General features: G+C 42.4%; 1 long non-coding RNA gene and 2 pseudogenes across 1 annotated transcript; all 3 read right to left on the bottom strand.

Annotated features, from left to right (window-relative positions):
* Window positions 1–8,632: 8,632 nt before the first annotated feature.
* Window positions 8,633–9,841, bottom strand: LOC103706215 (cysteine-rich repeat secretory protein 55 pseudogene; annotated as a pseudogene).
* Window positions 9,842–17,024: 7,183 nt separating this feature from the next.
* LOC149753445 (uncharacterized) lies at window positions 17,025–21,544 on the bottom strand. Its single transcript, XR_016413125.1, has 2 exons — window positions 21,079–21,544; window positions 17,025–20,240 (listed from the first exon to the last, which is right to left on the bottom strand). It is a non-coding gene; the product is annotated as an uncharacterized LOC149753445 (long non-coding RNA).
* Window positions 21,545–23,169: 1,625 nt separating this feature from the next.
* On the bottom strand, window positions 23,170–24,038 carry LOC149753444 (SUPPRESSOR OF GAMMA RESPONSE 1 pseudogene; annotated as a pseudogene).
* Window positions 24,039–27,663: the final 3,625 nt, after the last annotated feature.

Here is a 27,663-nt window from a genome sequence, read left to right as displayed (position 1 = left end):
GGGGGGGGGGGGGGGGGGCGTCCGCGAAGCCCTTTTGTGGGACAAAAGAGCCCTTGTGAGGAAAGGGCTCTTTTGTGGGACAAAACCGTAAGGGTCGGGGCAGTACCTACGCGGACTCCCGTGGTGTACGGCCAAGAGGCAGTACCTACGCGGACCCTCTGGCGTGCAGGCGCGCCCAAAGCGGACAATACCTTGTGGGGGATGCGGTCTCTTTCTCTGCTCGGCCGGCATGGGCTATGCTGTTGTGCGGGCCCAAAGAACCCCGCAACAGATGGCGCCGTCTGTGAGAAGCGCCCTCTTGCCGCAGGCCACCTCCGAAATTGGGAGGCGCACTGAACCTTCCCGCTGGGGAGGCTATGTTGTGGGGGGGCCGAACATAGTCCCACATCGGCTAACAGCGGAAAGGTTCTATGTCTTATAATGAGGAGGCGAAGCCCTTTCCTCATGAGGGCTCTTTTGTAAGACAAAACCGTGAGGGTGGGGGCAGTACCTACGCGGACCCCCTGGTGTACAGGCGCGCCTAAAGCGGACAATACCTTGTGAAGGACGCGGTCTCTTTCTCTGCTCGGCTGGCGTGGGCTATGCTGTTGCGCGGGCCCAAAAAATCCCGCAACAGTTACAAATTGGCATGCAAGATTTCAAAAGATTCAATAATTTATGCCAAAATTTAATATATGATGTCTGAGTACTTCACAGAATTTTAACAAGATACTTCATTTCAATTCTCTTGCAAAGTGATTGCTACCAATTTAAAAGTCAAAATGAAATGGAGATAAACAAATACAAGTAAACATAAGTAGATAAAATGTCAATTTTTTTCTTGAAAAAACAAACACTTGCTTTTTTTTCCGGCATACAAACGTACTCTTACTCAATTAAATACTGGAACAAAGAAAAAACCTTCAAAGAAAAGACCCTGATTTGGATTATGCAAGACCACTAAACTGACACAAACACCACAAGCTTAGCATTAAATTTTATCATGGCTGCAAAGTTTGTAACCCATCAAGAGGGTAGGATTTTTTGGTTACTATCTGATCAGTCCTTGGTGGAGGCATCAATATATCCGGTCACTTGACAAGGAGCCTTTGTGACTTCGATGTCATGAGCCCCAGTGACTTTTTCACTAATTTCATGGGACTCAGCATGCATGACATGGGCGTTATACATCTCATCCATGTCATAAGCTTCAACTATAGCGAACTTCTAAATTTCAACTGTAGAATCAAGATTCGATGGAAGCAAAAAAATCGCCACCACCACCACTAACAATAATTCTACCTCCACCAATATTAATTCCACCACTATTATTGTTATGCCCAAAACTCATCATCTAGGTTGACCATATGACATGCCTGTATGAACCTAAGAGTGGCGCCGTAAAGTTCATGCAAGGCCTAAATAAACAATTTCCCAATGAATTCCATAAATTTTTATAAAAGGATCCAACTACTTATTCCATCATGATTCAAATAATTCAAATATTCAAATATAAAAATTTTCACTATTCATTGGCATCAGAAAATAAACTAGCTAATGACTGTTGCTCGAACTCCATATCAATCCATCCAAAATCTACACATCCTGTGACTCTAAAAAAATATGCAACAAGATATATAAGCTTTATAATTAACCCAGTAAAAATTTCCACATGTCCCCACCAGCACAATAATATATGATTTAAAATAGCAAGAAATCGACACACACATCATGAAATCACAAACCGTCGATCAATAATGCTCGAATAAATTATATATATATATATATATATATATATATATATATATATATATATATATATCCATCAAATGTCAATAGAAAACCAGCCACTCAAGAGTGATATATTATACGATATCTCATAAATCTTCAATAGTATTTTCAATACTTTTCATTCCACTTTTTTTAACTTGATTCAGATCCAAGATTAATTATCTTTTCAACTTTAGGCCAAATCTTGATCACATTTTCCGCCCGTGATGGAGCAATGGATAATATTATATTTTTAGCCTGTGATAGAGCATTTGATAGTATCACATTTTTAACTAGTGATGGGGTATTCGACAATATCACATTTTCAACCTGTGATAGGGCATTCGTCATATTTCTAGCCTATGATAGGGCATTCATTACATTTCTAGCCTATGACGGGGCATTCGATGATAACGAGATCAGCCCAAGGACCATTAAAATCAACCCAAAGTCTTTGTTCATTCAATCAAATTCACACCCACACATCAATTCTTTTTATTTTCGGTTTTAGACTAACCACGATCACATTCCCGCCTATAAAGAGGCAATCGATAAGTGTCACATTTCCAGCTTGTGACGAGGCATTTGATAAGTGTCACATTTTCTGCCTGTAATGGGGCAATCAATATAATATGATTAGTCCAGAGTACCATATCCATTAGTCCAATTATGCAAGTGTAAATTATACTCATATATGCATCCATCATACTATCAATCACAAGCATATATGATCAAAATATAGTTTAATATAGAAACCATCATAAAAGAATTCTTGCATCTTACTTATCTTGATCATCAGCATACGATACATATATATACAAAATATCTATAATCATGCAGGCGAGTGTAGAAGAATTTTTACCTCTTTGCTGACAACCCAAACAAACTAATCACCTACCCACATTGGAATCTACAGACCGGGGTGCACAGAACTCTGCTCAACATCCTTTTGACCGAAATTTTATTCTCCTATATAACCAAATCAACATCAAAATTTATCCGAGATATATGACAACCTAGAATCCTCTACTAGTCCACTAAAGAGTTCACTATCACGTGGTAACCCAAGACTACCCTCTGAGTCCCTTTAATCAAAATTTTTTTGGATCAAGCTAGAGAGAGAAAATACTAAGATAAAGTAGGAAAGAGGAAGAAGAGAGAGAGAGAGACAGAAAGAGAGAAACGAGAGAGAGGGGAGAGAAAATAAGAGAAGAGAGATAGTCATGAGGCTCTCTCTCTTCTTCTTCTCATATGGAGGAGAGTGCTCGGAGGCGGCGGCCGCTTGGGGTTGGTGACCCCAGCAGTCAACGGACCAAAGCATGCTGGTGGCGTGCCACGCCCGATGATGACCGACCGAAAAAAAAATAAAAATAGGGAGACCTTATTTATCATCAATTTAGTGACTCTCAGGCCGGATTCAAGGTGGAAACGACGGCCTAACAGCTGAAAGGAGGATAAGAGAGGAGTTGGGAACGAGGACTTACCTCCAGCGAGCTCATCCGGCGGGATCGACAGTGAAAACTTCGAGCACCTCTCACGGAGAATCTAGAGTTTTATGCCTCTAATGGAAGAACTCCCAAGGTGGATGCCAAAGAAAAGAAAGAAGGCTCTTTTATAAATGAAAATCAGGCTTAATATGGTAGGCTTAGACTCCTCCTTCCAGCAGAATTAGATAGAGAAATCGGAATCGGGAGTTTTCCTCTCTACCACATGTGCCGAGCACGTGATGTGGCCGAGTGGCCAGCCCAGGCCCAAAAATAAAAATAGGCTCTTGCAACCATGCCCTCCAATACATATAGCACCTATATAGACTTTGCTACCACCACGACCGACCAATCATAATTTCGCTATTGCCAATTGATCTTCCACCTTGATCTTCACCACCACCTCCAAGATATATTTCATCTGGGCCATCAATTGAGATTGCACCATTGCCTTCACCACCACTGCCACCAATTTAAATTCCACATTCTTAGTGCCTAGACGGCCGCTAGAAATAATAGATTCACAAAAGAATTAAAATTATGCAATCTAAGCTTTTATTTGCAGACCGCTAGAATTGTAATAGACAGAAGTGGGAAAAAATATACAAACAAATTTAAAAAAAAATCAAAAAATGGTGATTCAAATCCTTATATATAATTATTTTAAAATTCTAGTCCAAAAGCTCAAGTTGATTAGAGGAACAACATCAAGTTAATAAGGGGAACAACCCAGGAGTATTAAAAGTAGCATCAATATCCTTTGCATAGCTGATATGTGAAAAATATTTGCCGGCAAAATAATCATTATTTTTGAAAGCTCTTGTCTATCCATATATCAAGATCAAAGGGCAATGCTACGGTAACTCGTAAAATTCATTCAACAAATTTGGGTGTTTTGTACCAATCACTTTGTTTTTTTTTTTGAGGAAATGTAATGGAGTAAGGTACTCCTCCATGAAAATTTATTAATACTTAGGTGTCAGCACAAGGTGAAGGGTGGTATTGTAATATTGTCGTGGCGGACCCACAAGTATATGGGAAGGGCCATGGGGTTGTTTTAGGGACACCCGGATTGAACCACGTTTTGGGGTCTTAGCTCTTAGGTCCCACGGGTACTATGTGGTATTTATCTAGTGTGCGATGTTCCAACCTGCAGATGGTTCCCACGTCTCTTTGGTCCAGTTCCCACTTCTATCTTCGCAGCTTGTGAACAGGGATCGGTAGGATGAACTTTCAGTAAGGGGGGTAGAACTCTTGTGAATCTCAAGAAAGCTTCTGCCACTGATTTTGTGGCTTCTAAGGGTCATCCATTTGACGCTGATTGATATCGCCATTTCTGCTGCCGCTGGTTGGTTGGGATTCACTCGGGTTGTTGAGCGCTGAAGTTGAAGCGAGATACCAGCCACTGCCTCATCCATTGAGACTGAAGTCTAGCCTCAGTATACAATGGTTACTTGTTTGCAATTTCCATGGCTAATAAGGCTACGAATCTGAAGACTCTGCTCTTCCGTTCTTTCCAGATGCACCAACAAACAGCAGCGATCTAGGCATTGATGGCCTCTCTTTCTCATGTGCAAAGGCACACTACAGGAAAAACTACCTTTCCCGACTTTTGTCTGCCGACGCTAAGTAGAAGCGTCGATAATTTTTGCTAAGCGCCAAAATTTGCCGACGCTTTTAAAAAGCGTCAATAGGTCTGGCCTAAGACGATGCTTACAAGCGTCGCGAAAGGTTCCGCCGACGCTTCTAAGCGTCGTCGGAAGCCGTAGCTTGGGGCATCGGCGGAAGCAAAAAATCCCCCAACCGAAGCCATCTCCCTTTTTTTTTTCTTTTTTTCCTCCCAACGATGCTTTAGAAAGCATCGTCGGAGGCCATTATCCCCCCTCCCCTCTCCTCGCTACAAATTCCTCCCGATCCCTAACCCATCCAGCCGCCCCCCCCCCCTCCCCTTCTCTCTCCGCCGCTCGCCCCCTCCCCCCTCCTCTCTACAAATCCTGATGCCGGACTAATTTTAAAATGAGAGCAGAAGAAGAGGAGAAGAGAAGGAGGAAGAAGGAGAGAAGAAGGAGAAGGGAGGAGAAGAGAAGAAGAGGAAACGTGGGGAAAGAAGTCTTTTAATTCTGCATTAAAACCCTAATCAGCTTACAAGTTCCCTTTAAATAGGGCCCCATAAGAACAATTAAAATAAACTCCTTACATAAAATAATTCCCCACAAATAAGCCCTAAAATGAAAATAAGCCCAGAATAAAATAAACCACAAATAAATCCCTAAACACAAATAAACCCAGAAATAACAATAAGCAAATATGCAAATAAAATGGGGACCTAGCTGATGTCCCCATCAAATCCCCTCCCCCCTCCTGATCCCTCAAACCCCCTCCCTTACAAATCTCTAACCCCCTTCCGATTCTCGATCAGATCCCTTCCAAGAAGCGAGAGAGAGAGAGAGAGGTCATGCTTCATAGACAGTTCGATGGAGCTTCTTTCCTCTTCTCCGCCGTCGGCTTCATGCCTTCTCAGGCCACCCAGGCCCCCGATCCCTCCTCCTCCCCCGCCAAGGTACCCATTGCCTCTCTCTCTCTCTCTCTGTAGAGATCGCGATCTCGATGTCTCGACCTCTAAATCCTTGTTCTCGATCATGCTCTCAATCTCAGATTCATGGGGCTCAGGGTGCCGTCCCGCTGACCGTGAAGCAGATCGCCGAAGCCTTCTCGCCTCGCTCGAGGACGAGATCCGCGCCCTCCTGTCCTCGCAGTCCCGCCTGGAGCCAGAGTCTGGCTCCCCAGACTGGATCGCGCCGGCCTTGCCCGGATCGAGCTCCTCCACGCCTCCCTCGACGACCTCCACCAGCTCCCCCAGGCCCAGGACACCCTCCGCCGCCGCTCCTCCACCCCCTGGACTAACCGCCTCCTCGACGACTTCCTCCGCTTCGTCGATGCCTACGGCTCCTTCCGATCCGTCCTCATCTCCCTCAAAGAAACCCAGTCCGAGCTCCTGACCGCCATCCGGTGGCGCGACAAGGCCCGGGTCGCGTCCTCTGTCCGGTCCCAGAAAAGAATCCAGAAAGATCTCGCCAAGCTCGCCGTTTCCATTCGAGAAGCATCCAGATCGCCCGCCCCCGCGCTGGCGGCGGATGCGGCGGAGGCGGAGATGACGGGGATCATGAGGAGGCGACGGCGGCCACGGCGATGGCTTTGGCGGCGGTTTTTTTGGGGATCAGGGCGGCTTACTCCTCCGCGTCGGAATTCTTCCGGTTTTCTTGGAGATGCCCCCCTCAAGTTGCGGTAAGAAAATATATTTTTATATTTTTTTCTTTAAAAAAAATTATGACGACATTTTAAAGCGTCACTAATTTAAAAAACATGAGTCAAACCCGACACTTTAAAGCGTTGCTAGACGGATTTTAGCGACGCTTTTCCAACGCGTCAGCAATTTTTTTTCCACCCCGACATAGCCGACGCTTTGGTGACGCTTTGAAAAATGTCGGGAAGAAAATTACCGACGCTTATAAGCGTCGGTCAAAGCCTTAAAAAGTATCGCCAAAGGCCCTTTTTCTTGTAGTGGCAGGATTCTCTCCTTTTCGAAAGGTTCTTATCACGCCCCAAACTCGGAGCGCAGCAGATACCGCATGCCTGAACGATGGACTGTACAGGCATGTAAGGCTACTAAATATATCAAAGTAACGACAAATCCTTAAAATTTATTAAGCATTAATTTATTCAAATAGTTGTTGAAATAATTTTAAATTACCATGTGCTAACTAATAACATAAATCAAATTAAATTTTCTAACTACTCTAACTAAAATGCCAATAACTGAAAAAATCATTAAGAATCTAGTGCACTCCTCAAGTCCCAAGTGATCATGCGTCTATACATCTTAAATATGAAAAACAGAAAAATATAGTAATGAGCTATACTAGCCGAGTAAGCAACATAAAACCTCAGAGTGGGGTCAAAGAATGTCAAATTTTTAATTAAAGCACAAAATAATAATTAAAAAATAAATCATTAATAAATATATTTTTATTTCAAAATTTATTATCATCTTCATAAAAAACTGATACTAAAATCTTAACATCAATAGGCTATGGCCACGTAATCCAGTGGCATGGGTCACATAAAGTGCAAAAAACTATTATTATTAACCACCAGTGGCAACTGTGTCTAAATACCACTATTCTAATCACCGGTGGTGTGGTGTCAAAACCAGCATAAATAAATTTTTTGATTTTTTTTTAATGTTCTTTTTCTTCTATAAATTTAGCATATATTGTTGTAGTTTATAAAACTTTTTTGCGTAGCCAGATTTCTTGTCATAATGACACTGAATGTTTTTCGGAATTGGACTCGACCATTACCTTCCCGAATTTTTTGATTCTAACCATCTGACCCTTTGTTCCTCTGACTGAAGCCACCATTTATACCTCCATCTCTTAGTTCTGGCCACGACCACATTCCCAAGATACATAGTTTTATCTAGACTGCTTATATATACCACCTTTTTTTTGACAAATTCTATTGAGATTTAAAGCATGCTCAACAGATTTTTCACGCGATCCACGTAATCTTTCCTCATATAATTACAAAGAACCAAAAAAATCATTAAAAGAAAATTTACTTAAAGCTTTAGATTCTTCTATAGCAGCAACAATAGGATCGTACTTTTAGATACACTTCTAATATTTTTTTCAACCACTTTTTCATTTTCAGTAGCTTCACCATAAACATGCATGCATCTGATCAACAGTCTCAAAAATTTTTGAAAAGAAATTATGCGCAGATTTACCTTCTTGAACACTTGAACAAGTACATTCTCAAATTTTCTTCTAAGAGATTAAAGTTTTAAGCCTTTGTTACTTTTGTATTACCAGAAAACTCCTGCTTCAAAGTAACCCATGCTTGATGGGAACATCCAGGCTGAAACTCAGATGGAAGATGGTTTCATCCACACCCTACTAGATGAAGTGCAATGCTCTGTAGTTCTTTTTCTTGACATCTTCCATGCATCAGCTGTCAAGCCGTTCTCATCGTACCTCTTACCCACATATATCCCAATGATTGTGAAAGAGGAATGGAGTCTTCATCTTCACACCTCACACATCGTAATTATCTCTGTTTGAGAATCGCGATTGCTAGTTGCAAAGAACAAAAACTCAGACTGCTGCTTGCCATTTTAAAGTTCTCTTGAATCTTGTTCTGATACCATTTTGTTATGGTGATATCCTAGGATCAAGAGTATTATGTTGCTTAATGTGTATCGGACTCACACATTATATATATATATATATATATATATATATAGAGAGAGAGAGAGAGAGAGAGAGAGAGAGAGAGAGAGAGAGAGAGAGAGAGAGAGGAGAAGGAGACGCCTCACATTAGATGATGGATACACGATGGAGAAAAACTAATTTTTATTATTTACTCTACCTTTATAAGTCGTAGTGCATAGGTTGATGTAGAAGCAAGAAAAAGTCTATGAACCAATGAAAGTTGAAGACATATTATAGTGGAACATTTTTGAAGATAAAATAATATAATATCTCAAGATAGGGAACTCTATCGAGCTGTTTCCAATGTCACGTAGAAATTATAGAGTTTGAATCAGACTTAACATACTCCACAAGGTTTGTGATAGTGCCCTTCTGCAAACCTCACCTAACTCTTGCATGAATCGGCTTGCAACTCGGACTTTGACTTCGAGATGAACACAGTAATGACTTGGCAACATCAACATCGGCATAATCTTTAATAGGATTGAGGTTCCGGGGAAGAACTAGAATGGTCAGGGATACACGACAGTCATTGCGGACGTACCTACCATACTCTTGCTCGAATCAAGAGGAAAGAAGAAAGGATAAAGCTCGTATCGAACGTAGCAGCTGCTATAAAGCACTCGGCAGCCTTTCCTATGGAGGCAGAAATTTGGAAAGTTGGCCTCGGCGATCGCCAGGCACTGTGCGCAGGAGAGCCGGGACAAGTCGTCGGTACACTGAACCAATGCATAGATGGTCACAAAATCTGAGAACTGGGACTCTCCCTTCCCTAGTCCCCGACTCCCCGGCGCCACGGCCTGCTTCCTCACCCCGTCCATCAGCTTCCCCAGCTCGGCATCGAATCTCTCCGGCTCAGTAACATTCTCGACGTTCCAGTAAAATATCCCAAACCCGGTGTCCAATTCTCCGAAGAAGTCTTTGGTGTCATAACGTAGAAAGCAGTAATCAAACCATATCCTGGCGTCAGCCTGCTTCGGACACAGCTTAGGCAGCCGCTCAGCCGCGTCAGCCAGGCAGGACTTGCAGCCATCGGCGCTCACATCGCCTCGGCATTGAGCAAGCCCGAAGACTTGGTCGTTCTTCGAGCCGTAGGATGCTGTCGCAAAGCCGCTGACAGAAGCGTTTGCGAGTAATTCAGCGACGACTTGGTTGATGTTGGCGGATGTTTGGCCGTTGGTGATGTTGTTGCTATTGTTGCAGAAGTTGCCAAGAGGGTCTGTGCAGTTGGAGGATGGAGGCAGGATGAAGAGGAAGGTGAAGAAGTAGAGCAGGTGGAGAAGCTTTTGTGTGGTCGTCATTTTCTCCTCTATAGCTTGCTACCCATTCCACCAACGTTAAATAATGAGTGGTGGCCAAGATCAGGCACGAATGCCGCAGGCTTTTTTGACTCCCTGTGGGGGAGGTGGCGAGGAACGCACCAATTTCCTCAGTGGTTTACAGCTATGTGAGTCAGACACCAAAACTGGGAATGTTTCAGGTCATCAGCCGTTAATTAAGCAGCGAGTGCTTTTTCATGGTTGTTTGACAAGTAAAGATTGGGGTTTACTCTGCGTGGGTGACTGGCATTATAGAGCTGAGTGGTGGTCATTTTCCTGGCCTACTATAGGTCCATTCTTCTAGAGCGCGCGGTAGCGACGGAACAGTCTTCTTCCATGGTTTTGAATATTGCTCGAATATTTTTCAGCCGCACTACTTGACGTGCATGCAGTAAACGGAGAACCAAGTCAACGCAGTCCATTGATTTTGCTAAGCTGTATTCTTTTTTCTTTTTTTTTTTTGTATGTATTCACTTTGTTATTCTAATTGTTAATGCTCAGAACCTAGCCGGCCATGTTCTGATAAATTCGAGATGTGGACGGTGCAGATCAACCCACTCGGTCCACAGTGGTAGAAGATGAAGCGCCAACTGCGTGCCGTGGAGAATCGTGAATCTGCATACAAAGAGTAGAAAAAGGCCTGCTAGGATGGCTTCAGCTAGATTTGCCTGATACTTAAGTTAAGCAGTGCTTTAGAATAATGGCGTGAAATAGCAAGAGAAAATATAATGAAAAGTATCAGAGTAGAGTGATCTCCTTGGATTATTAGGTCTTGAGTGCCTAGCCTGGAGCATTAGTCTAGAGTGTTCGGCTTGGAGTGTTCAGCATGGGAGCTCGGCCTGCAGTGCTCGACACGAGACCACAACCTAGCAACTCGGCATGGCTTTAGTCAGCAGACGAGCAACTTGGTCTCAAGGGATTTGCATCTTGAACTCCGATGATGCGCGAACTGGGATGATCGGCGATTGCATGTCCCAGTCTTCAGGGACACACATCTTGGTCTCCAAGGATGCACAAACTAGAAGCGTGGATTAGGAGCTCAACATGGCTCTTGTTAGCGGTCGCACGTTCCAATCTCCACAAACTCGTGTCTTGGCCTCCGAGGATACGTGGGTTGGGTCTGGCCAATGGTTGCGCATTCTAGACTACAAGGACTTGCGTCCTGGTCTCCGAAGATGTACAAATTGGGAGTGCAGACTAGGAGCTCGAGCTAGGAACTCAACATGACTCTGGTCGTAGTCACGCGTCCTGGTCTTCGAGGATGCATGGACTGGAAGCTCGGCTTGGAGGCTCGATATATCTTTAGTTAGGGTCACACGTCCCGATCTCTAGGGACTCACATCTTGATCTCTGAGTTTGCACGGACTAGGAGCTTGACCTGGGAACTCGATATGGATCTGATTGGCAGTCACCATCCTGATCTCCAGGGACTCGAATCTTGGTCTTTGAGGATGCACGGACTGTTAGCAAGGCATGTCTTTGGTCGACAGTCATGCGTCCTGATCTCTAAAGAATCACATCGTGGTCTTCGAGGATGCACAGACTAGGAGCTCGGCATGACTCTGGTCGGTGGTCACACATCTCGATCTTCAAAGACTCACGTCATGGTCTTCGAGGATGTAGATTGGGAGCATGGACAGAAAACTCAGTTTGGGAGCTTGGCATGGAGTGCTCAGCATAGGAGCTCATCCTGGAGTGCTTGACATGGGAGCATAGCATGGGAGCGCGGATTGGGCAATCGGAATGGCTCTAGTCGTGGACGCACATCCTAATCTTTAGAGACTCGTGTCCTAGTCTTCGAGGATGCGCAGACTAGGAGCATGGATTGAGAGCTAGGCATGCGAGCTTGGCTTTGCTTTGATCGATGGTTAAGCATGTCAGTCTCCAATGACTTGTGTCTTGGTCTTTAAGGATGTGCTGACTGCAAGCTCAACATAGATCTGATCATCAGTCATGCGTCCTAGTCTCTAGGGACTTACATCTTGGTCTCTGAGGATGCATAGACTAAGAGCACGGATTGGGAGCTCGGCCTAGCTCTAGTCGACGGTCGCGCATCCTGGTTTTCAAGGGCTCGTATCTTAGTATTCGAGGATGTATAGATTGAGAGCCTGACCTGAAAGCTCAGTGTGGCTCTAGTTGGCGGTCATGTATCCGGGTCTCCAGAGACTTGCGTCCTAGTCTCCAAGAATGTGCGGACCAGCTATGATCGGCGATTATGCGTTCCGATCTCAAGGGACTCATGTCCTAGTCTTCAAGGATGTGCGAATTGAGAGCTCAGCCTAGAAGCTCAACATGGCTCTGGTAAGCAGTCATGCATCCCGATCTCAAGGAACTCGTGCTCTGGTCTCCGAGGATGCACGAATTGGGAGCTCGATCTAGCTTTGGTCTTGCCCCCATGTCCTGGTCATTAGAGACTCGCATCCTAGTCTCAAAGGATGCACGGACTAGAAGTTTGGCCTAGGAGCTCGGTATGACTCTGGTTGGCGGTCATGCATCTGAGTCTCCAGAGACTCGTGTCGTGATGCCCGAGGATGTGCGGACTGAGAGCTCATCATGGCTTTGATGAATGGTCATGCGTTCCGATCCTCAGAAACTTCTGTCCTTGTCTCCAAGGATGCACGGACTGGGACTGGGAGTGCGGATTGGGAGCTCTTCATTGCTCTAGTTGGCAGCCGCACATCTTGTATGCACGACTCTTGTTTCTCGTGTGGCGAGGATGTGCAGCCTGGGGGCTCGGCTTGGGAGCTTGCTCTGGTTGGCAGTCACACTTCCCATCTAGAGAGGAGATAATGTGCAATGACAACCGTGGATGAAGAGTGGGGTGCAAAGGCAGCCTTGAAATCTTGTCGCCGTGAGAGCCTCTAGTCCAAAGCTCCAGCTCAAGCAGTTCAGTCCAAAAAAGAGATGTCTGCCTTCGTTCTCGCTCAAGCTAAAGCTCAGTCTGCTAGCTAGACTTTTCTATTTGCTTTTTCGCTTCCATAATGGGACCCTACTCTTTCTTTTAGGCTCAATAGCATAGTCTTCTGAGGGAGCATGCCTTATCTCTCTTTAACTACAGGAAGCTCGGTCCATAGGATAGCGGTTGAATGGCCTCGGCCTTGGCCGTCTCTTTTTGGCCCCTTTTATTCGGGATGAAAAAGAGGGATTTCTCAATCAGGAGCAAAGAGAACACTACGGAGCGATCCGGCATCGGAGGGAGAAGCGGAGTCGGGACCTTTCTTTTCAGTCATTTGACTTGCAGTCAAATTCCCTGGACTTGAATCAATGACTTAAGGCCTATTCTGGAAGATCTTATAGGCAGTAGCCCGGGCATTCCGTACATCGCTGCCGTCCTTCGTGACTACGATGATCTTCCCTTCCTACACTGACTCTACTTCTCGTTCGGTCTTTCCCTTTCACCATCCTCTCCGTCCAAGAAGCGCCTCTTTCGCTCCAAGGCTTTCTCGCGGTACTTAGAAAGCAAGGCTGTCAGCTAGCGGACCGACGACTGAAAGCACATGACTGAGCAGCTCTTGTTGACCTCCTCGAGCGAGCTGACTAAGTTCCAGCAGCGGATTCAGTGGCAAGGTATCTAGGCGCAGATCGATATTTAGTCCATGTTCGAGAGCATGCATTAAAGCCAGAAGCAAAGGTAGAGGTAGCGGGTTCCTTAAGAGTTTCTCACCATCTATGCTTAAGAGCCTTTCGTCGTTCCTCTCCCTCCTCTCCCCTTTTTGGAGTCCCTTGGCCTTCTTTGAATAGAGGAGGAAGTGTAGATCCGTTATGATTTGAAGACAAAAGTCAAAGAATTTCCCTAACTTCCTTCCTTATTTGGATTCAAATCTGCCGCAATTTCCTTCCTTGTTTAGATCCCGCCAATAATTCAAAATTTTTCAAAATGCTCGTAATGTGTCGACCTATGGTGGGTAGATTAGATTTAGGCCACATCACTAATCATGATAATAATCATGATCATAAGTCTTAATCAACTATGCCCCCTCAAGTCTTCCGGTTACTGCTTGGAGATCATGATGCATCAATTCATCACAAAAATTTAGAACTTCTTAAGGCTATGTATTCTAAATTCTACCACTAGATTTATTCTCAGAGAAAAAAGAAAAAAAACTATACCACTACAGAAAATCTTCTAGATGAGCATGCTTTGATTTTACAGCCAAAAAAAAAAATCATCCTTTTTAAGTACAAGAGATAAATTAGTAATCCAATTTTCACTCCCTTGCTTCCGGGATAGGAGAATACTGAACAACAATAAGATTTGGCAAAACAGGATGGATACTCCCACATCCCAAATTTGTAAGAGATAATTGGAAAGAAAGTCCTGCAAAACAGTCACTAGCTGTCTAGAAGCTGACAATAGGCAAAAGGACATTTTTCTCGTTTGATTTTAGCTATGATTTCATAACTTACCAGAAAGAAAACATTGAAACTTATCCGACTTTTCTTCTCTTCTCTTTTTTTTTGTTAGAAAGATACACTGAGTTTTAAGAATACACTATAAGCCCTTGGTAAGTTTCTTGGTCACTCTTAAGTGCAGATTTCTTTTTAGAGACTAAAGGGAACAAAGAGTGATTGATCTTGGCAAACAATGGTAATTAATACCTGTTACGTTGGCAACTCTGATACATATATTGCCAATTTTCCCATCTTCTTTGACAAAATAGGCTAGGAAAGCCATTTGAAATTTGAACATGAAGATTCAAGGTAAATAGAACGGCTGGACATAATCAGAATAAATTTGCTCATTTGTAATAGTAACCCATACATCTTGGAATCAGGACTCTCTTTCTATATGAACAAGAATTATTTTATCTCTTTCTATATGAACACGAATTATTTTAATTTGGTGATAAATTTACACACACAAGAGTAGCTGTTATAAGTCTAGAAGGTGTTAATAAAGGAAAGAAATTGAGTCAAGATATATCGTGATTGTGAAAAGCATGCCTTTTCCTGATAGCATGCTAAAGAGTTTTGTGAATCTAAGCATAAAACATGACAAGCACACTATAGTTATCGAATAAAATTGAAGATTATTTACACCAAAATTGTGTAGTCATTTATTTGTTTTTATATAACGTAATAGAGACGCGTCATATGAAGACTGGATGAAGACTTTGCAGCCATGTATTGTGTAGGAATAAAATGGGAATATATGGAAAAAGGATATCATCAAAGGAATTTGTTACTAAGTAGGAGTTATAAATGAACATGTAGCGAGTATAGAATGTGGAAGCTGTCACACCCCGAGCCTGGAGCGCGGCAGACGCTGCATGCCCGCATGGCGGACCGCACAGGCGTGCAAGGCAGCAGATCATATCAAAGCAAATATAAATGCTTAAAGATGACATAATTATTTAAGTTGTTCGAAAGCAGTCTTACAAAAGTTCAAATAACATATGCTGACGTAAGTTAAATACTCTAATCAATCTAACTAAAATGCTAATAACTGATGGAATCATCGGAACATCTAACACACTCCCCAATCCAGTGCGATCAAGCCTCTAGATCTGAAAAACAGAGAAAATAAAATAATGAGCTACACTAGCCCAGTAAGCAACAAAATACCCCAAAATGGGGTTAGAGCATATCAGATCAAAATATAGGATAATGTCTGAAATAAATCATAAATAACATTGTTTTACTGTTTTCAAAACTTATTATCATTTTTCCAAAAACTCTGATACCAAAATCTCAACATAATAGGCTACGGCTACGTAACCCAGTGGCATGAGTTGCACAAGGTGCCAAACACCACTATTATTAAGCACCGGTGGTACAGTATCCAAATACCACTATTCTAATCACCGGTGGTACGGTGTCGAAATCGGTTCCTCACATATTACAAGTCGACGGGTCCAACGTATAATCCATATTGGCGGGGCCAGAACAGAACAGAACAGGTCATAGCCATGCTGAGAATGCATATATACAAAAATAGATTTCATAAATTGTCTAATCATATTTTACGAATTTCAGAGCATATAACATAATTTTCAATAAAATTTAACATGCCTGACCCATTTTACAGAATACAAAATATATATCAAATTTTAATCAATTTATCAAATAATTTGGAAATCATACTTGAAGTATTAAGTTACTTACCTCTTCTCGCTTAATTCCTACTTCAGATAGGTGGATCAGGTTCACCTGTTTAAATTTAATTAATTCCTTTGTTAATTTCAGAGCTAAGTAAAACTAAAATTAATATTATTGGACACGGCCCAACATGGTCCAGAGTTGGCCCATAATGGGCATGGCCCGATAGGGCCCACATCGAACACGACCCAATGGGCTCGCATACCCCGGCCCAGTAAGGCCCCCAAGGTTGGAATCTAATTGGTTCATTTATGCAATAAAAATTCATTGCAGGGACTAATACTTAATTACAGGGTACTGTTCTATAATAAAACTTGAGTAAAGAGACCAAACAAATATATTTGAGGGCCTTTATGTAATAAATCTTTCTTATAGGGATCAAACATAATTTACAGAAGGCTCTTTTGTATAATAATATATTATCAAGGGCTTAACTGTAAAATTTCATTTATTGGCCAAACGGGTTCGGGTTTTGGGTTCCGGGCTTCGGGTCTGAACTGGGTTTCAGATTTCGGGTTTTGGGTCTGAACTGGGTTTCGGGTTTTCTTCTCTCTCTTTTTTTTGTTTCGGGTTTCGGGTTCAAACCGGGCCCAAGTTGGGCCTGCAGTGGATAGGGCCCGTGAACAGGGCCCTTCTTCTTCCCCAAACCCCCACGAAGAGGGAAAGAAGAAGAAGAGGAAGAAGGGACCGGCTGGGGGGGAGGGTCAGCCTAGGCGGCCGGGGGCTGTTGCCCGGCCGACTGCAGTGGCGGCCGGCGGCTGCTGCAGCGACGGGCGTCGAAGGAAAACCGAGTGATCTCGATTTGGGGCCAAAGCAAAGGAAGGAAATCAAGCATGTTCAGGCTAGATCGAAGAGCAAAAAGGGAAAAGGGATTACCAGCAGTCGATGGAGAGGCAGATCCTAGCCATGGCTGCTCGATCCGGTGGACAAGCGGTGGCGGTAGCAGTGCTCGGAACCGAGAGGATGGATCTCGGAACAGGGGCAGGCCGCGAGAGGAATCTGGATGGCGCTCGGTCGGAAAGACACGCCGGTCACTCGGGAGGTAAAAACAGAGGAAGGAGAGGGAGGAAAGGGAGGAGAGGAAGAGGATTCGGAGGTGGTCCTAGGAAAAAATGGGGATTTTTATCACCGCCTTATAACGGCTCTCCACCGCATGAATCGCGGCGACCGAGCGAAATCCGCGGCCAGGATTGGCCGCGGATTGACCGGAGGGGGGTGCCGCGGGATACCTGCGGCGCCCTTGCCCTGTTTGTCCCCGGAGGAGCCGGAGAGGGTCGCCATCGCGATCCTCTGTTCCGGCTCTTCCCAAAAGAGGACGCGGCCGAAGTCGGCTGGGGCTGCCGACTTCAACCCGTATCTCACATTCTCTCTCCCTTAGTAAAATTTCGTCCTCGAAATTTAACATACCTTAGCTTGCAAAAAGGCCCAAATATTTTTCCTTCATCTCGTCCTCCAGTTCCCATGTAGCCTCACGTTCTGAGTGATTACTCCACTAGATCTTAACATAAGAAATTGTGCACCTCCTCAACACTTGTTCTTTTCTATCAACCACACGTACAGACTGCTTAATGTGCATAGCAGAGAACTCGAGGGAAAGTATAAGCACCACTACCTATGAAGCTAAATTCAGTGTCTCTAGGGATCTAAAATTTTACCCGCTTTTCATGGCAGTTAATGGTAACAAAGCGTGACGCTAACCAGTCCATACCGAGAATTATGTCAAAGTTATACATATCTATAATTATCAAATCAGCAGGCAAGTTTCTACCTACTATCTGAACTGGACAAGTCTTGCAGACCTGATTACCAATCATCCCACTTCCGGCAGGGGTGTTAACATGCAAATCATACTCTAACAGCACACAAGGTAGGTCATGTTTTCGCACAAAATCGATGACACAATGAATGTGTAGCACCAGAATCAAACAGTATATAAGCATAAACAGAAGCAACCGGTAGTATACCTGACACCACAGTATTGGATGCCTAAGCATCCTGCTGAGTCAGTGCATAAATACGACCCAGTGTGCGCGGTCTTCCTCCTTTCTGCTGCTTAGGAGAAGAAGGCTGAACTGACCAAGCCGGAGCAGGAGAAGCTTGCACTTGCTGGGTTCTTGTAGTTTGAGGCCTCTGAACTGATTGAGAGTCTTGCTGATTATAAGGGCACTTCTTTATCCTATGACCTTGTTGGTCACATTTGAAACAAGTGCCGAACAACCGTCTACAAAGTTCTGTCTTATAGGTGCCTCCACATGCTTCACATTTAGGCTTCTCTTATTGAATAGTCTCTCCATAAGATCCCTGCTTTTCTGATTGCCCAGACCTATTACGAGATTTTGCTGTCCTACTAGAATTCTGTCCACTATGAGTATCATCATCTTTGCTCCTATTCTTTTGTATTTTATCTTTTGAATCTTGTGTTTCTTTCCAGACAATTTTCATATTCTTGGCCCTGTCTACCAGGTCATCATAGTTTGTTGAGTGCACTACGGCCAAACCCCGATGTAAGTGAGGCTTCAATCCTTCTTCAAATCTCCTCATCCGGGACACTGCATCCATGACGAGGGTGGGAGCAAACTGAGATAGCCTGTCAAACTCTGCCTCATACTCATCCACAGTCATAGTTCCTTGATTCAGATTGAGAAATTCCCTCTCTAGCTCCCTCAGGCGATTGGAGGGAAAGTACTTGAAGTAGAATGCTGTGCGGAATCTCTGCCAGGTAAGTGCCTCCTGCTCAGGTGCCAATGTGCACTCCACGACATCCACCAATGATAAGCTCGGTCCTGAAGCATATAGATGGCAAATTTGACCTTCTCTTCATCGGTGCACTCCATTGCCCTGAAGGCTTTCTCCATTTCATCTATCCAGGCTTCGGCATCTTGAGGATTAGTGATGTCTTTAAAAGCCGAAGGAGCCATTCTTTTGAATTCTGCTATGCTCCTTCTTTGCTCAGGATGAGCAACATCTTGCTGGATGGGTTGCTGAGATTGTTGCCTCGGTTGACGTACTAACCCAATGACCTCCTCAATCAGTTCAAGCACCCGAGTTTGATTTCCGGCGGCAGTTTCTAGAGTTGATTGGCCCTGAGGCCCTGAGCTATGCGATGCCTCGCCTTCTTGGTTAGTAGGGGCTCTTCCCCGAGAACCCCCAACCATCTGATTCAAGCTACGGACACAGCGAGGTGGCATTCTGATTCAGTGAAGATATATACATGTCATAAAATCATCCAAACAGAATAATACGAAATAGTTAGTAAAATAAAATACACATTATCTCCTTGTTTAGCTCCTACCCATCTCTCAACCTTTCCGACGTATCCTAGGAATCCTAAAACTTAAGCTCCATTTGACTATTTCAAACACAATCCCTAGGAATCTGAAACCTGAGCTCTGATACCACCAAATCTGTCACACCCCAAGCCCGGAGCGCGGTAGACGCCGCACGCCCGCACGGCGGACCGCACAGGCGTGCAAGGCAACAGATCATATCAAAGCAAATACAAATGCTTAAAGATGACATAATTATTTAAGTTGTTCGAAAGCAGTCTTACAAAATTTCAAATAACTTATGCTGATGTAAGTCAAATACTCTAATCAATCTAACTAAAATGCTAATAACTGATGAAATCATCGGAACATCTAACGCACTCCCCAATTCTGTGCGATCAAGCCTCTGGATCTAAAAAATAGAGAAAATAAAATAATGAGCTACACTAGCCCAGTAAACAATAAAATACCCCAAAGTAGGGTCAGAGCATATCAGATCAAAATGCAGGATAATGTCTGGAATAAATCATAAATAACATTGTTTTACTGTCTTCAAAACTTATTATCATTTTTTCAAAAACTCTGATACCAAAATCTCAACATAATAGGCTACGGCCACGTAACCCAGTGGCATGGGTTGCACAAGGTGCCAAACACCACTATTATTAAGCACCGGTGGTACGGTGTCCAAATACCACTATTCTAATCACCGGTGATATAGTGTCGAAATCGGTTCCTCACAGATTACAAGTCGACAGGTCCAACATATAATCCTCATTGGCGGGGCCAGAACAGAACAGGTCATAGCCATGTTGAGAATGCATATATACAAAAATAGATTTCATAAATTGTCTAATCATATTTTACGGATTTTAGAGCATATAACATATTTTTCAATAAAATTTAACATGCCTGACCCATTTTACAGAATACAAAATATATATCAAATTTTCATCAATTTATCAAATAATTTGGAAATCATACTTGAAGTATTAAGTTACTTACCTCTTCTCGCTTAATTCCTACTTCAGATAGGCGGATCAGGTTCACCTGTTTAAATTTAATTAATTTGTTTGTTAAATTCAGAGCTAAGCAAAACTAAAAATAATATTATTGGACACGGCCCAACAGGGTCCAGAGTTGGCCCATAATGGGCATGGCCCGATAGAGCCCACATCGAACACGACCCAATAGGCCCGCATAACCCGGCCTAGTAAGGCCCCAAAGGTTGGAATCTAATTGGTTCATTTATGCAATAAAAATTCATTGCAGAAACTAATACTTAATTACAGAGTGTTGTTCTATAATAAAACTTGAGTAAAGGGACCAAACAAATATATTTGAGGGCCTTTATGTAATAAATCTTTCTTATAGGGATCAAACATAATTTACAGAAGGCTCTTTTGTGCAATAATATACTATCAAGGGCTTAACTGTAAAATTCCATTTATTGGCCAAACGGGTTCGGGTTTCGGGTTCCGGGTTCCGGGCTTCGGGTCTGAACTGGGTTTCGGGTTTCGGATCTGAACTGGGTTTCGGGCTTTCTTCTTTTTTTTTTTTTGTTTTGGGTTTCGGGTTCGAACCGGGCTCAAGTTGGGCCCGCAGTGAATAGGGCCCGTGAACAGGGCCCTTCTTCTTCCCCAAACCCCCACGAACAGGGAAAGAAGAAGAAGAGGAAGAAGGGACCGGTTGGCGGGGGGGGGGGTCAGCCTAGGCGGCCGGGGGCTGTTGCCCGGTCGACGGCCGGCCGACTGCAGTGGCTGCCGGCGACTGCTGCAGCGACGGGCGTCGAAGGAAAACCGAGTGATCTCGGTTTGGGGCCAAAGCAACGGAAGGAAATCAAGCATGTTCAGACTAGATCAAAGAGCAAAAAAGGAAAAGGGATTACCGGCAGTCGACGAAGAGGCAGATCCTGGCCACGGCTGCTCGATCCGGTGGACAAGCGGCGGCGGTAGCAGTGCTCGAAACCAAGAGGATGGATCTCGGAACAGGGGCAGGCCACGAGAGGAATCCGGATGGCGCTCGGTCGGAAAGATACGCCGGTCACTCGGGAGGTAAGAACAGAGGAAGGAGAGGGAGGAGAGGGAAGAAAGGGAGGAGAGGAAGAGGATTCAGAGGTGGTCCTAGGAAAAAATGAGGGTTTTTATCACCCCCTTGTAACGGCTCTCCGCCGCGTGAATCGCGACGGCCGAGTGAAATCCGCGGCCGGGATTGGTCGCGGATTGACCGGAGGGGGAGTGCCGCGGGATACCTGTGGCGCTCTTGCCCCGTTTGTCCCCAGAGGAGCCGGAGAGTATCTCACAGAAGCAGAGAAAAATTACAGGAGTTTACTCTTCGTGAAAAGGAGTGGGTTCTTTTTGTATCAACCTCCTTTCACTCCACTTTCACCATGCAACTCTTATGAAGATTCTTTAAAGGCCCTTTGACAACCTAGTCTAGTATGTTATCTTTAATTATTATCTTTAGTTATCACCAATCTTTATATTTTCTCATTTGCATTTATCTTTAGTTGTTTCTAATTATTTTATTTTCTTGCTAATTATTTTAATGTTTTTAAAGTATCTTAATTTTATTTTGAATTCATATTTATTCTGTAGTTGTTAATTTTTTCGCAAGAATTCTTTCTTTGATACTTTAACTTGTTTATTAGTTTGTCTTAGTTATTTAGTTTCTTGTAGTTTACTATACTTTTAAATATTAATTGCATAGTAATTTGGAAGTCCTCTACAAAAAGGCAAATCAAATAACCCAATTAGAGACCAACAGACTCAATTATTCATTTGTTTGGTCAATATTTAATATTATTCAAGAGATCAAGGACGAATCAGACAGATCCCATTCAAGCATGGATCAACCAAGCAATTTCTTTTCACAATTGTTTGATCGACACTGGAAATATGTTGAGCATATAAGCTAATCTGCATAATATTTAATTCATTTTAACTGTGTCATGCAATGCCACTCTAAGATAATTAGTCAGGATGAAGTTATTGAGGATGAGGTTATATGACCTTATCAAACCATCACTAGAAGGAGTTTTTTTTTCCTTTAGTTTTCTTTTCTTTGCCAGTGCGTTGGAGGGAGTGGGGTAGTATTACAAAAATGAGGGAGTGAAGCCTCCAGTGGCAGGAGCAAGTGATTTCATTTTGAGACTGAAATTCAAGATATTACAAGGATATACAGAAGTATGTGATCAGAATCAGGGTGGAAATTCAAGCAGTCATATCACTGGTATGTGATCAGAAGTATGTGGTAGCACTGGTTTGTATTAATTATTTCTAAGCAGTCATATAATTGTAACATTGTTATGATCTGTGACTTTGTTTTGATGCTTCAATCAACAAAATATTTAGTCGTACTGTTTAGTAACGAGATTTTGCTATTTGAATGATAGAAACTCTCTCATAATCAAATCAACATAAGCTAACCAGCTCAGAAAGGCAGTATAAATTTGACATTCCAAAAGATAAAAAAGAAAAGAAAAGAAAAGAAAAACACCGCAGGATAGTATACTGATGCTAAAGGGAAGCCTGCAACAACTCCCAACATCATATAGGTGAACAAGGGACACACATTAAAAATCATTCAACATAATTATGAAGCTAATCTGATCTTTTTAGAAGACCTCCATTCTACTGAACATATAGTGACAAAGTATGTCATTGCCTAAACATTTGTTACAACATGTTCTGGTCATTAACACAGGTCGCACGATATAAGATTTACAGAAGCTTGTCGGGCACTTTACAAAACCAACAAGCTGCTGGGTGACAAACAATGTCCTGTGAACAAAGACAATTTACAAAACTTGCAGCTGCTTTTTGATAAATTAGGCAATGTAGAAAATACAACATATAATAAATTTAGAGATTTGTTTCACAAAATTACAGCTTCTTGTTGATACATCTGGCAAAGTAGAAGAAACAAGTGACTTCAGTCAATCTGCTAGTTTGCTCCCTCCCCAAGCCATAAAGCTGTCTTATGATCCAAATTCCTGCAAAGAGATATTTGAAAATTGGTTTTATTAAAACATAGACAAGCTTTTCAGTTAGAAAAGTTGGAATATGATTCGAATAATACCTCATCTGATGTCTGCTCAGGGCTGTGAACAGGATCTTGCTTACCAATATGGCATTCAGAGGAAACTGATTTGGGATCAGCTACAAGGTCTGCTTCTGCAACAAGGGTTTCCAAAATTTCCAGGGTTGGGTTTTGTCCACCCTTATCACCTGGTTTGGACTACTGCTGACAGAATATTTTAGAGGCAACATACTCGCCATCCTACTCATCCTCTCCTGTGCCAAGGTGGTATTGGTGCATTACCCAATTGGTCTTCTCATGTTTCTCACCCTTTACAGTGCTCATATACAGAACCATTATTTTCTTAAAACCAAGATGTTTTCCATAATAATTACCGGGTTGGTCTTGCCAGTCTTGTGCCAGCGGACATCCCCAAGGTCATCACTGTTTATCTTTCGTCGCTTTCGAGTACCAGTGTTATTGCCTTGAAAGTTCTATGGAAAAAGTGGGATACATTTCCCTCCTGCTTAACCCCTAACAAAATGAAATTTCCAAGATATAAAAACAAAATGCAGCATACGATGAAGCAAACAGAATAAGCTATGATTTTTCAGCTGGTTACCTGGTAGTTTCTGAGGATGGGTGTAACATATTTCATCATCTTCCTCAACAGTTGGAATGAATTCATTGATGAAAGGATGAGGTTTTGCATCCCCTTTCCCAATTTTTGCCATCAAATGCCAGAGCAACTTGTCATGCCACGAACCCATCACTCGAGTTCGAGCACATGACATGGCCGCACACTCCCTAAGGCCGAGCCCTAAAAAATATGCTAGACCTAGAATGAACAAAATTCATACAATGCCAACAATTATAATTAAATCAATCGATTAACATTAAATCATCAACTAGTTCAATTACAAATTTCCCAATGTCAATATGTATCAGCAAAATAAAAAAAATAACTAACTAACTAATAACTAGCTCTACAAACTCCTCGTCCCTCCCTTTCGTAATTATGCTTTCTATGACTTTGAAAAAAAAAAATATGAGCTTTTCCAGCCCAATAAGAATCCCAAATCGATGCACCATAAGTAATAAAAAAATAATCAACTAGCAATATCATATAGCATGAATATCGTATCAATACTTACGAAGCTCATACAAATAATATGCACATTATCATTTTACCATAAGGCATATATATATATATATATATATATATATATATATATATATATATATATAGTAATGTATCTAATTGTTCAACAAAAATTTCTTATGTCATTTTATCAATTTCTCATTAACTTGATTTTCATGTTTTTTATTGATTAATTTTTGGCTTTGGGCTAACAAAGATCATGACTCGGTCCAAGCTTGACAAACCACCACGCGTAACCCCGTGGTGGCTATCCCTATGCTTTAGCCCATGGGCGCTCTCAAGATTTTATGCGTAAGCCCGTGGAGGCTATTCTCATGCGTTAGCCCATGGGCACTATCAAAATTCCACGTGTAAGCTCATGGTGGCTATCCCCATGTGTTAGTCGATGGGTGCCATCAAAATTTCACGCATAAGCTGATGGAGGCTATCCCACTCATAAGCTGATGGAGGCTATGCCCATGTATCAGCCCATATATGGGCGCTATCTCATGATGAGGTTAATCCAAACTATTTCTTGTTTGTCTGATTTATATGTTATTCTTATCAAATCAGTTACTGCTTATACAATAAATTTCTGTCAAATTCGAGGTATTTTTGTTCACATAATCATGTTCTTAATATTTGATACGTATAATAACCAAACGAATATGTTTATATTGGAAATCATATAAAACATATCATCATATGCCAAACCAAATTTATCAATATAAATCTATTATGCAAATCCAAACGTACAAAACCAATAAATATAAATATATATCTAGTGACCAAGTATAGAGTTTATTACCTCTACCGAAGGCTGACTAAATACAATGATCATTGACCTATTTCATGGTCTACGAATTAGGGTGCAGAGTACCCTGATCAGAACCTTCTTGTGCAGATGACTCTTCTTCTATAATATTAAACTCGATTATCAAAAGAAAATCAAACAACAGACTAGTAACCTAAACCGCCTCCAGCGTCCACCAGGGGTTCATCACCAGTTCCCCTCCCCTAGTCCCTAATACCACTTACTTGGGTCAACTAGAGAGAGACCAAGAGAGAGAGAAAGAGAAAGAAGGAAGAGAGGGAAACTAGAGAGAGGAGAGATAAAGAGAGGGAAGAGGAAAGAAGAGAGAAACTCTCTCCTCTTCACGAACGGGGAAGCTTGGCTTTCCCTTCTCCTTTCCCTTCCCTTGTAGATTCACGGGGGTGGCTGCCATGGTGGCCCGCCCCCCACTCGATGGCAGTCACGAGCAGCCGTAGCCTTGGTCAAACCAACAATCGACGACAACTATGCTCAGTTAAAGAAAACCGAAACAAGAGTGCCCTATTTTGGATGAAATTTCTAGCGATTGTCGGCTCAAAACAAAGTGAATCGAAGGCCAAGACAACAGAGAAAAAAGAGAAGAAGATGAAGATTTCTTACCTGGGTCTGACAAGGCGTTCTAGCGGCTCTCTGGTGACAAATTGAGGAAGAAGGATCCGGAAGAGAGCTCGAAATTGTGGTGATTTTCTCTCCTAAACTTTAATGGAATTCAAAGGAGGATGAAATCTCAAATATATGGAAATCGGTCTTTGGATTGCCTTGAAACTCCCTGTTTTTCGAGTGATTTCGATCAGGATCGAGGAGGAAAAGGACTCTCAGCCGGAGTCTTCCTCTCCGTTTCCTCATGTGCCGCGCATATGAGGCATTGTGGGCCTAGCCACTCTAGGCCGGCCCACATGCCAATGGGCCATCACACAACTCTTGAACAAACGGATCAAATTTTACCCCTCAAGGAAAGCCGGGCCACTCCTGGACAACCTGATCATGGAAAGGCTAATGTTAGAACATGGAATCGTTAGAAGACAATGGGAACCCAAGTTGGTTTCATTATTTTACATTTTTGAATGATTAAACAGTAACATAGAGTGTTGCACAGTATATTTTGCTTCATGTCTCAAGGGCCATTCTTTCTTTTGGACTTGTTAGAAGACATGACTCGCCATGCAGGATTTAAAAAGCCGCACATTAATGGGACAACAATGACCAACCTGTATACAAAAATACATTCTTATTTGATGATTAATATAAGCATGTTATCTGGTTAATTTTACAACAACCTGAGACATCTGAGGTCACCGTCCAATATAGAAGTTCCCAGCTATAGCTTGAGAAAGTAATGCTAGGATAAGCGAGCGCTTGTAAATGATATTCCGTTAATGATATAATGCACGGTAGCATTATCCTCTTTATCTTTTTCTGTTTAGGGAGTGCTTCTGCCTGCGAAGGTGATTTACTCATTAGTCAAGGAGAGCTTACTGTGTACAAACTCAAATTAACATGTGAAACTCAATCTCCTAAATAAAGAGTAGCATTGAGTATTGTTTACTCAAGCGAGTTTGACTGGTGGTCATACTCAAATGGAGCTAGAATGGCAAATCAAAATCCGCCTGTGTGCATCGGTGTTTGTGTGAGAGGGCTGTCCCCGGATTCTGCGTCTTTTGGACTTTCTTTACCTCGGGGAAACACACACAGCGGGGGAGAGAGGAAGAGGGAGAAGACACTCGCAATAAAAACTGGTGATGGACCTCTCACAAATTAATTATAATCTACAACATCTAAATTGCCTTGAAACAAAAAATCGTGCATTTCTTCGTGTCTTTGACCACGCATTGAGCTGATAAAAATGGATAACTTGAACTGCATGCCAGCATATTATGGTTGTATTATGGTCCAGACAAATCAAAATAAACTACAATATAACTTGTATATGTTTAAGATATATAATATACTTTTGGATCTGCAAATAATATATTTTTGCTCACTAGATTTATTGCAACAATTTATTTTGTGCCTGTCTGAAGCATAGCAGGAGGTATCCAAAACAAATGACTGCTTGTCTCCGGGTATTTTGTATATATAGATCATCGAATAAGAGCGTGCACAGTTTCATTTTGAGAGGTTAATCATTAATTTTCATTAAAAGTATTTGGGGCCGTGTGCATTCTTGCACTCCTCTCTCTCTCTCTCTCTCTCTCTCTCTCTCTCTCTCTCTCTCTCTCTCTCTATATATATATATATATATATATATATATATATATATATATATATATATATATATATATATATTCAGAGTTACCCTCCCCCTCTTCTTTAATGATTGCATTCATGCCCCTCTTCTATGCTTGATTTTGCCTTCATGGTAGATCTATTTTCTTTATCTTTTTTTTCAATCTATACGCACTGAATGCATACAAAGATATTGCTATTGAGAACCGATCTGATCCAAGTGTTGAGTTGATAGGGGCTATATATTGGTAGAT

Source organism: Phoenix dactylifera, chromosome 5 (assembly GCF_051530095.1).
Source record: "Phoenix dactylifera cultivar Ajwa chromosome 5, Ajwa_hap1_PhDact_Kaust_v1.1, whole genome shotgun sequence".
NCBI lineage: Eukaryota > Viridiplantae > Streptophyta > Magnoliopsida > Arecales > Arecaceae > Phoenix > Phoenix dactylifera.
Note: the sequence above shows the minus strand (reverse complement) of the source record. Positions and strands in the feature narration are given on the sequence as shown.